This window comes from Zootoca vivipara, chromosome 8 (genome assembly GCF_963506605.1).
Source record: "Zootoca vivipara chromosome 8, rZooViv1.1, whole genome shotgun sequence".
NCBI classification, from domain to species: Eukaryota; Metazoa; Chordata; class Lepidosauria; order Squamata; family Lacertidae; genus Zootoca; species Zootoca vivipara.
Genome location: NC_083283.1, coordinates 6475965 through 6489986, shown reverse-complemented (window position 1 = coordinate 6489986; position 14022 = coordinate 6475965).

Genomic DNA, 14022 nt, shown 5'->3' with positions numbered 1-14022 from the left:
ATCGCGGTTTTGCATAGGAATGCATTGAAATTCAATTAATGCGTTCCTATGGGCAAAAAAAAATTCCAAAAAAATTCAATGCATATTCCTATGGGATTCACTAGACGGATTTTTCATTTTAAGAAAAGACCCGTGGAACAAATTAAATTCGTCTAGCGAGGCACCACTGTATTTAAAATGCATCTCTAGGTTATTTGTGGGGCATAGGAATTCGTTCATATTTTTTTTTCAAAATATAGTCCAGCCCCCCACAAGGTCTGAGGGACAGTGGACCGGCCCCCTGCTGAAAAGGTTTGCTGACCCCTGAACTAGATCAATGCCTTTGTAACTGAATTACCATTTTAAGCCTGCCTGAACAAAGCTATCTGTTACTCTTCAATAAGTATTCTGAGTGATTAAATTACCTTTTACAAGACTATTTGTGCGATGATTGTTTTTTTAGGGGGAGAAAAGTGGGAAATACCAGGAGAATCCAGTCTGCCATAAAGCACCCTGGATTACATAAACTAAAAGTAAAAGTAAAGTAAAGTAGCCTATCTAAGCTGCAAAGGGATGTACTCTGGGGAACTCACAAATGTGAGGAAGGAAGGGTAATATCTAATCAATATATCCTCTTCTAGCATCTATACACATTCCAATAAGAATGTGAGTAGACATTCCATCCTTAAGCCTCCAATAACTATGAGTTAAGGGTGGCAGTGTGTATTCTTTTCTTTCTTCTTTTTAAAGCCACCGCTTTAAGAAGTAAATGAATGTTTGGCAATCGTTTAATTGAGTATTGGCGTTTATGTATTATCAAAGCAGCGGTTTATGTTTCGTGTGTAGTATATCAAAGCCTGGGGAAAACGGCTAATTTCTGTGTTGAAAGCGAATTCAGAAGTAGGGGAGGGGACAGGACTTCAAGGAGAATCCTATCAACGTGCCATAAGGGAACGAACAGCCACAGAAGCTCGTTAACAGCTTGATTAGAAGGATAGAAACTAATCATCCCAGCTCTTAAAACAAATAGGAAGGCAGAAGGCTCAACTAAATAGGCACTAATTGGGAACAAAGAATTATGAGAGCCCCGATAAGAGATACCCTCAAGGAAGCGGGAATAAGGTTCACTTACCCAAAGTGTTTTATTAAACAGAGCGTTTGTTATTAAGTACTGTACCACTAATGGAGAAGAGGCAGACACTTGCTTAGGTGTGGAGAGCTTTCAGGTAGTAGTAACTTGCAACTACATTAAAAGAGTAATGACAGGCATATGTCAAGAATGCTTTGATGGTGTTTCCTGCTTGGCAGGGGGTTGGACTGGATGGCCCTTGTGGTCTCTTCCAACTCTATGATCCTATGACTGTTTAGTGTGTGGATAGCTCAGTTGGTTAGAGCACAGTGCTGATAATGCCAAGGTTGCAGGTTTGATCCTCATATGGGACAATGGCATATTCCTGTATTGCAGGGGGTTGGACTAGATAATAATAATAATAATAATAATAATAATAATAATAATAATTTTTATTTATACCCCGCCCTTCCCAGTCAAGACCGGGCTCAGGGCGGCTAACAACAAATAATAACACAAGTATAAAAGAAACAATTCAGTTAAAACGCAGATTAATACAATGTTAAAATTCAATTTTAAAATTAAAAATCTACGAATAAGATAAAACCATTATGAAATAAAACCTTAGGGGAGGGTAACCGTGGGGTCAGGCTGTGTCAGTCCGAAGGCCAAACGGATCCTCAGGGTCCCTTCCAACTCTACAATTCTATGATTCTATGAAAAGGGCAAGCAAATTATTAAGGGTGGGGGAGCAACTCTCCAATTAGGAAGGGTTGCAATATTTGGGGACCCAGGTGGCGCTGTGGGCTAAACCACAGAGCCTTGGGCTTGCTGATCAAAAGGTCGGCGGTTCGAATCCCTGTGACGGGGTGAGCTCCCGTTGCTTAGTCCCAGCCATAGCTGCCAAGTTATCCCTTTTTTAAAGGGATTTTCCCTTATGCTAAATAGGCTTCCTCACGAGAAAAGGGAAAACTTGGCAGCTATGGTCCCAGCTCCTGCCAACCTAGCAGTTCGAAAGCACATCAAAATGCAAGTAGATAAATAGGAACCGCTATAGCGGGAAGGTAAACGGCGTTTCTATGTGCTGCTCTGGTTTGCCAGAAGCGGCTTTGTCATGCTGGCCACATGACCTGGAAGCTATACGCCGGCTCCCTCGGCCTATAGAGCGAGATGAGCGTGCAACCCCAGAGTCGGTCACGACTGGACCTAATGGTCAGGGGTCCCTTTACCTTTACCTAGCTCAGAGAAAAGCAAGAAAGAAGTGAGAAGCAATGTGAAAATCATGCATGGCATGCCAAGAGTGGCATCCCCCCCCCTCTCTCATAACACCAGAACTCATGGATATCTGATGAAGCAAAATGTTGAAAAGTTCAGGACAGATATAATAAAGGACTTCACACAGTTGAACTGTGGAACTCCCTTCCACAGCTGCCAAGTTATCCCTTTTTTAAAGGGATTTTCCCTTATGCTGAATAGGCTTCCTCGCAAGAAAAGGGAAAACTTGGCAGCTATGCTCCCTTCCTCAAGAGGCAGTTATGGCCACCAACTTGAATGTCTTTAAAAGAGGATTTGACAAATCATTGGAGTTAAAGGCTATCAATGGCTATTAACCTTGATTACTGCTTTCTGCCTCCAATATGCTTCTGTAGGGTGCAAGCGGTTCCTTTGCAAGCACACCTTCCCCGCAGAGAGGTTGCTTGCGATGGAGCACTGCACAGAACGGAACCTGTTGCTGTTGGTTGGTGGGGAGAAAATACACAATGTCTTCTCCCTCCTCCCCCATCCTGGCTGTATTATTAACTAGGGGGTTTAAACAAAGTAAACAAACAAACAAACCACCACCTAGTTAAAAACTACTCAAGATGGAGGATCCACCCAGGGCAGGTGGATCAGGGCCCCAGAGTGGACTGGGGTTGGACTATTGCGTGTTCCTGGACTTATGTTCTGCTCGTTGGTTTCCAGTAGGTACCTGGCTTGTGATTGTGAGAACTAGATGGGCCATTGGCCTGATCCAGCATCCTATTCTTCCGCTCTTAATTTTTAGCTTTCAGGAGAACACTCTGCATCCAAGAATGCAGTGACGTTGGTCGCCCCCCCCCCCCCCGGAGAGCAGAGTGTTCTTTTCTAAGCAAAACATTCATTCCTCGCTCACATCGTTTGCGATGGATTCATATTACACAGAGGGCATGAAAAGGTGCTTTTATTCAGAAGGAACTCAAGCTACAACGCTGCAGAAATATAAAAGGCAGCTTATAAAGGAGAGCTATAGAGATTATGCTTAGAAGCTTGGCTGGAGGCAGGGAACACCTCCTACGAAAGGGAGAACACACACTCGTAACATGATTAACAAGATGCCTCAAGGGAACTTCTGTCCCAGAAGTTTCATTCTGAAAGGGGGAGGTAATGTTCCTCCCCACCCCCATGGAGGAAAACACCATCCATCGGAAACACAAATCGAGCTGTAAGTATGCTCCCTTTTAACCTAGCAATTATGTTTTAGGGCCAGATCTTCAAAGCTACAATCAATGCACTGCCAGGGTAGGGAAGCTGATTTGGGGTTGCCTCCTGCCATGATCCCAGAGTCTAGTGGTGACTTAGGCCACATGAACACCACACGTTTAAAGCACTACAATACCAATTTAAACAGTTGCGGCTTCCCTCAAAGAGATCTGGGAGCTGTAATTTGTTAAGGGTGATTAGAATTGCTAGGAGACCCCCAACCCCTCTTCCCCTCACAGAGCCACAATTCCCCGAGGGATTGGTTGCTATTCCATTCTGAGAGGGGAAGGCAGAGACCTGCCCTTAATTTGGGACCTGTTCAGACATATCCATTGGGAAGAGAAACACTCCATTAGGAAACAGGAGTGGGCAAACTTCCTTGACTGAACAAATCAGGACAGGTGAGGTTTCCAGGAATAATAATAATAATAATATATTATTATTATTATTTATACCCCGCCCATCTGGCCGGGTTCCCCCAGCCACTCTGGGCGGCTTCCAACAAAACATTAAAATACAGAAATCAAACATTAAAAGCTTCCCTAAACAGGGCTGCCTTGAGATGCCTTCTAAAGGTCTGGTAATTGTTGTTCTCTTTGGTGTCATCTGCAAACTTGCACAGGATGCCTTCAAGCCCACCCCCAAACTTCCCTCCAGATGTTTTGGACTACAGTTCCCATCTTCCCCGACCACTGGTCCTGTTAGCTAGGGATCATGGGAGTTGTAGGCCAAAACATCTGGAGGGCCAAAGTTTGGGGATGCCTGATCTAAGACCTTTTAGGTGTCCAAGTGCACCTATCTTCCTTAATTACCCTTCCTCCCAATTAACTGTCTCCTGAAGTTCTTCCTGTCCCATACTCACCACCCTCATTCTGCCTAAGATGCCTAAGGTCTAGGAATAAGTAGAAAGTGTGTGTGTGTGTGTGTGTGTGTGTGTGTGTGTGTGTGTGTGGAGAAGAACCTTCATGTTGCCTGCCTGCTTTTTGCTTTTGCTCCATGTCATTCCCTGCCATCTTCATCTGACCAAAGCATATTAAATTTGTCAGCACGAATGTTAATTTATTAAGAATCTCCGCTCTGTGCATAGCAAGGAAGATCTATTTCCCAGGAACTGGACCAACAAAGAAAAGGCTGGAAAATAACTTTGCTGTTATTTTGATGTCAATTGGAAAAGATCACTATATAAAATGCCTTTGTATACTCAGCTAGCCAAATAATGAATGAAAGTGATGGCATTTCTTTGGAGCTAAGATATGAGAACTGTATAGCTAGATCAATTCAAATTTAGCCCAGCATCCTTCCTCCAGGGGTAGCCAGCTAGATGCCTCTGGGAGGCCCATCAGCAGAGCATGGAAGTCCTGGCCTTACCCCCACTTTTTGTCTGGGATTGGCAGGTATACTGGGGAAAGTATCTGATGGGTTGAAAAAGGGTTCCTCATTCCTGCTGTACACTGTCTGGCAGTAACCTCAGGAGGTTGTGGACTCTCCTTCATTGCAAGTGTTAAAGCAGAAATTGGATGGCCATCTGTCTTGGGTGCTTTCTTTGAGAATCCTGAATTGCACAGGGTTGGGCTAGATGACCCTTGGGTCTCTTCCAACTCTATGATTCCACGATTCTATAACTCTATGATTCTAACTCTCCACAGGTTCAGACAGGTCCTACCTGGGACATTATGCATGCAAAACATGCACTTGAAACAGGTGCCCTCCCAGTGAGCTATAGTTCTCCCCCGCCAAAAACACACACACACACACCACCAGAAGGTGCCAAAAAAAGAGAGATTACTTTCCATTTGCAAACACGCTCCCAACTTCTTAGTATGCCTAACCTGTTTTGAGCATTACATACTATTTATCAGAGGCACTAAAAGCAATTCAGAAAGCATAATGCAAAGAATGTATCACAACATTTAATACATCAAGATAATGTTCAGACACATCACGGCATTTAAAACATATTTGTTAAAGAGTGCCCAGGGAACTGCAGCGTAAACATCAGCATTGAGGCATATCCTTCAAAGAGAACTTTAAGCCCTGCTATTCTCTGAGCATTCAGAGTTACAGAATTAATGAAACAAGCAGCCCGCCGACTCCATTCTTTCATAATCAGCTCACTGTTTCTATTGTCATCAAAAGGCATTATGCAGATCACAGCTACTGATTCTCAAAAAGAGGAAGAGACAAACATTTTAATTCCCTACAAAGGATTATTGTAAAGGAACAAAGTTTCTGAATACCTGTCTGGAGTGGAGAATCAGCTTGCAATTCACAGAAATACGTAACTGTTGCTTCAGTATCGAAAGGGGCGAGTTCTTTTTCAATGATATCCCCTTTTCCCTTCTCAGGTTGAAATCCTATACATTTACCTGGGAATAAGTCCCGTTGAAATTAATGGGGCTTAATTCTAAGCAGGCATACCAAGAACCACACTGTTAGCTGTTCTGCTTGGGCTTCAGGAGGATGACTTAAGACTAGAGGGGAAAGGTGTGACTTTTTGCCTCATGGGATTGAGATGCAATGCCAAACACACTTCCTAATTCAAAGGGACTTACCTATGAGCGAGCATCAAACTTGTCTCACAGGGCTAGGGTACCTGTGGCCCTCTGATGCTATTAGACTCCAATTCATATAATCCCTATACATTGGTCATGCTGGCCGGGGCTGAGGGAAGTTGGAGTCCAATGACATCTAAAAGTACCAAGGTGCTCAAAGGCTGCTCCACAATCACTCCAATAAAAAGGATTTCAACTAGCAGGGCGAGGCAATACCTCTCTCGGTCTTTAGTTTCCCACATTACAATTTTGTCTATAGTCCTTATGAAAATTCATCTACATTTTAGTGGGCATTTCTCCTGACATTTCCGTGTACAGTTTTTTCCTGTGATACCCATTTTTTATGAGGTGATTTCCCCAATTTTTATTTTCACCAGTATATGTGGGTTTTTTTATGGACACGTCACCCCCCCCCCCAGTGCATGAATTTTGTACACGTTACTAGGCTGGAGGACTGAACTGCAAAATTCAGAGGGGAGCGAATTTTGAAGGCTGCTTTTATTCTGTCCACATATTGTTTTGGGGAATGTGAATTAGGTCAGAACCCCTTTAAACGCAAACCTCATCCCTATGCCTCATCTTCTTAAAATTCTGCCTCCCCACCCCGGCTAAGGAAAACATTACATTTGTTTTGGTGGGGAGAGTTTGCCCACAGAGAAGAGGTTAATCATCAGATACCAAGCAGGCGGTGATTGCTTAACTTGGATTAAACCAAGATTTGCTGGAACACAGTAATTTGCGTCTGTAATTGCACTCAAGTTTATAGCTATATCTGACAGCTTCTGCTCCACTTTGTTCTCCTCCTTTGAAATGTTGTTGTAGCAATGTAACTGGCAAAGAATAATGTGTTTGGGGGGAAATTGAAGAGAAAAAAAACTGTCACAAGCTCCCAGCGTGAAGAGACCGCACAGTTTACAGCTGACATCACCAGAGTCTTTGTTCATAATCAGGAATCTTGACACTGGAGGCATATTCCATAGCATATTTGTTTCTCGAAAATCGGCTTTCTCCAGGTTCCAGAGGGGCAGGTATGTTGCAGCCAAATTCGAACCATGTCTACTCGGAAGTCCCATTGAATCCAATGGAAGTCTCAGGTAATCAGGGTAATGACTGCATCCTTACTTAGTCTGATGCAGCAAAAACAAGGAACATAGCTGCCAAGTTATCCCTTTTTTTCAGGGATTTTCCCTTATGCTGAATAGGCTTCCTCGCGAGAAAAGGGAAAACTTGGCAGCTATGACAAGGAAGCATCTCAACAGGACCTGAAGAAGAAAAACGGCTTTGATTCCTGGAATTTTCCAGTTGGAAAAAGAGAGAGATTGTCTTTCAGCTTTTTTTGTCTGTTGTATGATCTCATCACTACACATGGCAAGACAGATTAGTCAGTTGAAGGCATCTGCAGGCAGTTTGTTCTGGGACACTAAGCACAGCAGCCAAGATTCCTCCTGGTCCTGGGAATCAGACATTCCCAGAGATCTGCTCGTTCAAAGATTTGCTCCTCAGTCTGGGCAACTCAGTGATGAGTGAGGTCAACAGCTCTCCAAGGTCTTAGGCTGAGATCCTGGGAGAGGTCTTCTCAGGCCCCACAGGAATCTGGTTAGCCACTGTGAGAACACAGTGCTGGTCTAGATGGGCCACTGGCCTGATCCAGCAGGACTCTTGCATTCTGAACCCTTAACCATCTGCATTTAGTGGTTCGACCCTTGAGCTGTGGCCCTTTCATTGACCTCCTTCCTGCCGTGCATCCACCTCCTCTTTTCTCCTTAGGGAGTCAGAGAATACCCGAAGAACAGCCATGACATAATATAAGTAGCTTCGTGTATTTAACTTTATGTATTTAAAAGGTATCTAACTGTATTGTTAGATTGTTAGATTGCCACTGCTCTGCTGCTGGTGCTGCCCAGGGGAACTTGAAACAGCACAGAGTTCTTTTTAAAATGCTTTTTAAAGAATTTTTTATGTTTTTATCTTCTTTGGGGTGGTAGGTGGGAGGGATTTTTAGTTGCGTGTGGGAATCTGTTAAATTTTAGTGTATTTGTAATTTTTATTGTTTTTGGTTTTATTGTTTTATTGTGTTTGGGGTGGTAGGTGGGAGGGATTTTTAGTTGGATGTGGGAATCTGTTAAATTTTAGTGTATTTGTAATTTTTATTGTTTTTGGTTTTATTGTTTTATTGTCTTTTTTGTGTTCTTCTTTTGTTGAGTTCTCTGCTGTTTTTTACAGAGGTTTTATTTTGCTTTTAAGGGGAGGGGTCAGGGCTGCCCGGGAGGGGGTCCCAGCAAGCAAAATGGCTGGGGCAGATTCCACAGGGGGGGTGCACTGGAACAACCGATCTCAGTGGTCACGGGTAGGAGGAGGAGTTACGCTAAGACCAGACCATGTCATTACCGAGGAGGCAGACTTAGTCGTTGTCTGAGGACTATCCCTGCCTCCAGGTCTGGTCCTGACCGGACGGATATTGGAATAGGCAAGGGATACCCACATGACCTGAAGGTGCTGCTGTGCAATGCCAGGTCGATGATGAATAAGACCACCGCCATTCACGACCTGATTGTGGATGGAGGATTTGACCTGGCATGTGTGACAGAGACCTGGTTGGAGGAAGCCGATGGGCCCGTTCTTGGCGCTGCTTGCCCACCAGGTTTCTCTTATGCACAGCAACCCAGGCCATCTGGGCGGGGAGGGGGGGTTGCAGTGATTTTTAGGAAGTCATTAGTTTGCACCAGGCGTCCTATTGGGAAGACCCAGTTCTCTGAGTGCATGTTCTGGAAGTTGGGCAATAGAGGCAGTACAGGATTCCTTTTGGTGTACCGACCTCCCCGCTGCACCAAGGATTCCCTGCCTGAGCTGCTTCAGGTCGTGTCGGATGTGCTCCTGGAGACACCTAGCTTGGTTGTCTTAGGGGATTTTAACATCCATGCCGACACGACCTTACAAGGAGCCGCTCGGGACTTCGTGGAAAGCATGGCCACCATGGGGCTGTCCCTGAATAAGTCTGGCCCAACTCATAGCTGCGGACATGCCTTGGACTTGGTGTTTACCTCTATGGATGTTGGTGATCTGACATTAAGTAAAAGCGAAACAAAAGAAGTGCCATGGTCAGATCACTTTCTGGTGCAACTGGACTTCTCCGCAACCCTTCCCCTCTGCAGGGAGGTGGGACCGATTCGGATGGTCCGCCCCCGCTACTTAATGGATCCAATTGGCTTCCAAAGAGTGGTAGGGGATGTTTTATCCCATGTCGATGGCCTTTCAGCTGATTCCCTGGTGGCCCGCTGGAATGCGGAGTTAACCAGCGCTATTGACTGGCTGGCTCAGAAGCGCCCTCTCAGATTGCATGGAGCCCGGACAGCCCCGTGGTTTTCCCCGGCGCTGAGGGCAATGAAACAGTCGTTGAGACGGCTAGAGCGCCGGTGGCGGAAAACTCATTTTGAATCAGACCGTACACGGGCTAGAGCTCAACTTCGAGCCTACCAAGTGGCAATGGTGACGGCGAAGAGGACCTTCTTCACCGTCTCCATCGCATCTGCAGAAAACAGCAGCAGGAGACTCTTCCAGGTGGTTCGCAATTTAGCGGAACCACCTGCTCCATCCGGGCCCAGTACGGGCCACATGATCTCCTGCAATGATTTTGCAAAGTTTTTTGCAGATAAAGTCGCTCAGATTCGGGAAGAGGTAGACTCCACCATGGGAGCAGGGCCGGGGCGGGGGAGTGCTAGAGTCCTGTCTAGTCAAGTTTTGTGGGATCAATTTCAATCTGTTACCTCCAAGGATGTGGACAGGCTGCTTAGACGATTGAAACCAACCACCTGTCTCCTTGATCCTTGCCCATCCTGGCTTATAAAAGCTAGCCAGGAAGGGCTGGGCGATGGGCTTCGTGGGTTGGTAAATGCTTCTCTCCATGAGGGAGCCTTCCCAGACCCGCTGAAAGAGGCGGTTATTAAACCGCTTCTTAAAAAACCATCTTTAGATCCGGCCAATATGGCCAACTATCGCCCAGTCTCAAATCTTCCATTCTTGGGCAAGGTGATTGAGCGAGTGGTTGCGGAACAACTCCAGGCACGCCTGGAAGAAGCGGACCATTTGGATCCCTTCCAGTCAGGATTCAGGCCTCATCATGGGACTGAAACTGCCTTGGTCGCACTGGTCGATGATCTCCGGCGGGCTAGGGACAAAGGTAAGAGCTGTTCCCTTGTTCTGCTGGATCTCTCAGCGGCTTTTGACACCATCGACCATAACATCCTTCTGGACCGTCTAGAGGGCTTGGGAGCTGGGGGCACTGTCATGCTGGCTCCTTCCTCCTGGGCCGTGTTCAGAAAGTGGTGGTGGGGTGCCTCAGGGTTCTGTCCTCTCCCCCATGCTTTTTAACATCTATATGCAGCCGCTGGGAGAGATCATCAGGGGGTTTGGGCTGGGTGTCCATCAGTATGCTGATGATACCCAGCTCTACCTCTCTTTTAAATCAGAACCAGTGAAGGCGGTGAAGGTCCTGTGTGAGTGCTTGGAGGCGGTTGGAGGATGGATGGCGGCTAACAGATTGAGATTGAATCCTGACAAGACAGAAGTACTGTTTGTGGGGGACAGGAGGCGGGCGGGTGTGGAGGACTCTCTGGTCCTGAATGGGGTAACTGTGCCCCTGAAAGACCAGGTGCGCAGCCTGGGAGTCATTTTAGACTCACAGCTGTCCATGGAGGCACAGGTCAACTCCGTGTCCAGGGCAGCTGTTTATCAGCTCCATCTGGTACGCAGGCTGAGTCCCTACCTGCCCACTGACTGTCTCTCCAGAGTGGTGCATGCTCTAGTTATCTCTCGCTTGGACTACTGCAATGCGCTCTACGTGGGGCTACCTTTGAAGGTGACCCGGAAACTACAACTAATCCAGAATGCGGCAGCTAGACTGGTGACTGGGAGCGGCCGCCGAGATCACATAACACCGGTCCTGAAAGACCTACATTGGCTCCCAGTACGTTTCCGAGCACAATTCAAAGTGTTGGTGTTGACCTTTAAAGCCCTAAACGGCCTCGGTCCGGTATACCTGAAGGAGCGTCTCCACCCCCATCGTTCTGCCCGGACACTGAGGTCCAGCTCCGAGGGCCTTCTGGCGGTTCCCTCATTACGAGAAGCCAAGTTACAGGGAACCAGGCAGAGGGCCTTCTCGGTAGTGGCACCCACCCTGTGGAATGCCCTCCCACTAGAGGTCAAAGAGAACAATTACCAGACCTTTAGAAGGCATCTCAAGGCAGCCCTGTTTAGGGAAGCTTTTAATGTTTGATGGATTTCTGTATTTTAGAATTTCTGGTTTTTTGGAAGCCGCCCAGAGTGGCTGGGGGAACCCGGCCAGATGGGCGGGGTATAAATAATAAATTATTATTATTATTATTATTGTTATTATTATTGTTATTATTATTATATTGCTTTTTAGCAGTGGGGGGGTGGTCTAGTAGGGTGAATGGGGCACTACTTTTTCAACTTTTAATAAAAACAAAATATACACGGAGAGGCCACCCGACACATCCCCACATAGCTATGCTTCTAAACAGAAGTTAACCGGCATGAATTTACTGAATTTCAAATGCACAGCCTGTTATAAATAGCATCAACCCAGCACAATACAATGCGATACTGGAGTGTTTTTCTCTGGTCTATTTTCCTCCTATTAAAGCCACACTGCTTCTTTATTGGCAATTACAGTACTTTTCCCCTTTCCAACATAAAAGCCTGGGCGTGAGTGGGGAAATCAATAAAAGAGAATATGGAAAAACCGGCCTCCTGTTTGGCAAAGGCAAAGGGAACATGCAAACCCCTCTGTACAGCTTTTCATAATTAAGGGCAATTAATAAGGTCCAGCCCAAACCATGCATCCCATTGGTGCACTTGAGTTTCCTGTTGTAAAGACTAAGCAGCACCACTGAATGTTGGTCTTATGGTGTCCATTGTTAGATGGGGAAACATGGAATCATTTGGAGAGTACATGAAGCCATGGGAGTTCCACCACACTTCCACCTAAAGAAGATTCTATTGGAGCAGGCCGATGGTCCATCTAGCCCAGCATCCCGTTCTCAGAGGGGCCAACCAGGTGCCTGTGGGAAATCCACAAGCAGGATCTGAGCACAAGAGTCCTCTTCCCTCCTATGGTTTCCAGCACCTGGTGTTCAGAAGTGTCGAAGCAATGATTCTTCAACATCAACTTCGTTGGGCTGGTCATGTTGTGCGGATGCCTGATGACCGTCTTCCAAAGCAACTACTCTATTCCGAACTTAAAAATGGAAAGCGTAACGCTAGTGGTCAACAAAAGAGGTTTAAAGACTGTCTCAAGGCAAATCTTTAAAAAAATGTAGTATAAACACCGAAAACTGGGAAACACTGGCCTGCGAGCGCTCCAGTTGGAGAACAGCCTTTAGCAAAGGTCTCATGGGCTTTGAAGACGCTTGAACTCAGGACGAAAGGGGGAAACATGCTAAGAGGAAGGCATGCTTGACAAATACTCACCGTGATCAATGCCCGCCTGGAAAGAGGAAGACAATCTTACTCAGCTACGAGTGATCGCCAAAGAAGAAAAGAAGAAAGTTCATAAGCATTACTGCCTCCAACTGTGAAGACAGAGCACAGCAACCCTTCGCCCATCCATAATCCTCTTTTAAAGTCATCTAGGCTGGTGGCCGTCACCATCTCCTGTGGATTCTATGTGAGGCCTTCCCTCACCTTCATAAACTTCCTTTTCAGCTCAGGGACCCTTTTTTCATGTACAAAAGGAGCATGTGGACAGAGTGGTCCCTCCACTGAAAAGCACAGGGAGCCCACTGGGCTCCTTTTGATTGGCTGGCACAATCCAGTGTGTGTACATGCAGGCAAAACCAGATGTCCCAGGCATGGCAATAGATGAAGACAAGCACTCCATGAACTTCTCTTGCAAGATTTCCATGTAGCAAGGCTTGCACCTCAAGGGAAAGACGCTTCTCTCAGAGGTGGTTGCTGTAAGCTGTGGACCACAGCAGTGCCAGGAGATGATCCACGGGGCCCACGCAGTCGGGGCTCTTGTCTCAGCCCAAACAACCTCACTTGCCTGTTATTAGGGAGCAGCTGTATGCTACTTAGATTTCCCAGGAGAAAAGAAGGACTCTTTCTCTATAAGCTCCCCCCACACACAGAGAGAGAGAGACATTCTGGGGTGGTTTTCATTTTGTTTTGCTCGTTCCCCAAAGCCAGGTATTTCTTTTAAAGCAACAATGCAAGAAAATCAAAACTACGGTATCCCCCCCCCTGTTTCAATAATTCAACCACCACCAAAACAGAAGTATTTATCACATCACATGCAAAGCCTCCAGGCTCCAGTGCTGGAGAGGCCCATTAGATGCCATGCATCTGGCAGGCTGACACCATCCCGTTCGGATCTAGTTGCATTTGTATTTTTTTAACACTTGAATAAAACATTTCCAATTTGTAATGCTGAATTTAAAACAGAAAGCCTGAACCATTTTCAGAGTAAAGCTGTTGAGAATGCTAATGTTACATTTTTATTTTATTTTTTTTAAAAAAGGGAGGGATTTCCCCCTCAGCCAACACCAGCCAAGGCATTCAGTTCCTTCCCTTTGCCCACCAATACTCCTGGCATCAACCATGAGTCAAAAGTTTCCAGTCACCCTGATGGACTCCAGATACACAGCAGACATTTCAACTAACCCTAAAAAACTGCACAGAGAGTTATCAGGTTGCAGAGCTTTGCAGGGACTGCGCCACACCAGACTATAAGGCAAATAAGGCATTCTTGAATGTTCTATCATCGGGGGGGGGGGGTGGAACTAGTGGTGGTGCCAAAATCAGCATTTCTTGGCTTGGTAGAAATGAATTTGGGTGATTGTAATGCTTGCCTCAAATACAAGGCTAGCACTGCAGGACAGGAAGTTATTATCTGGCTCAGATTTT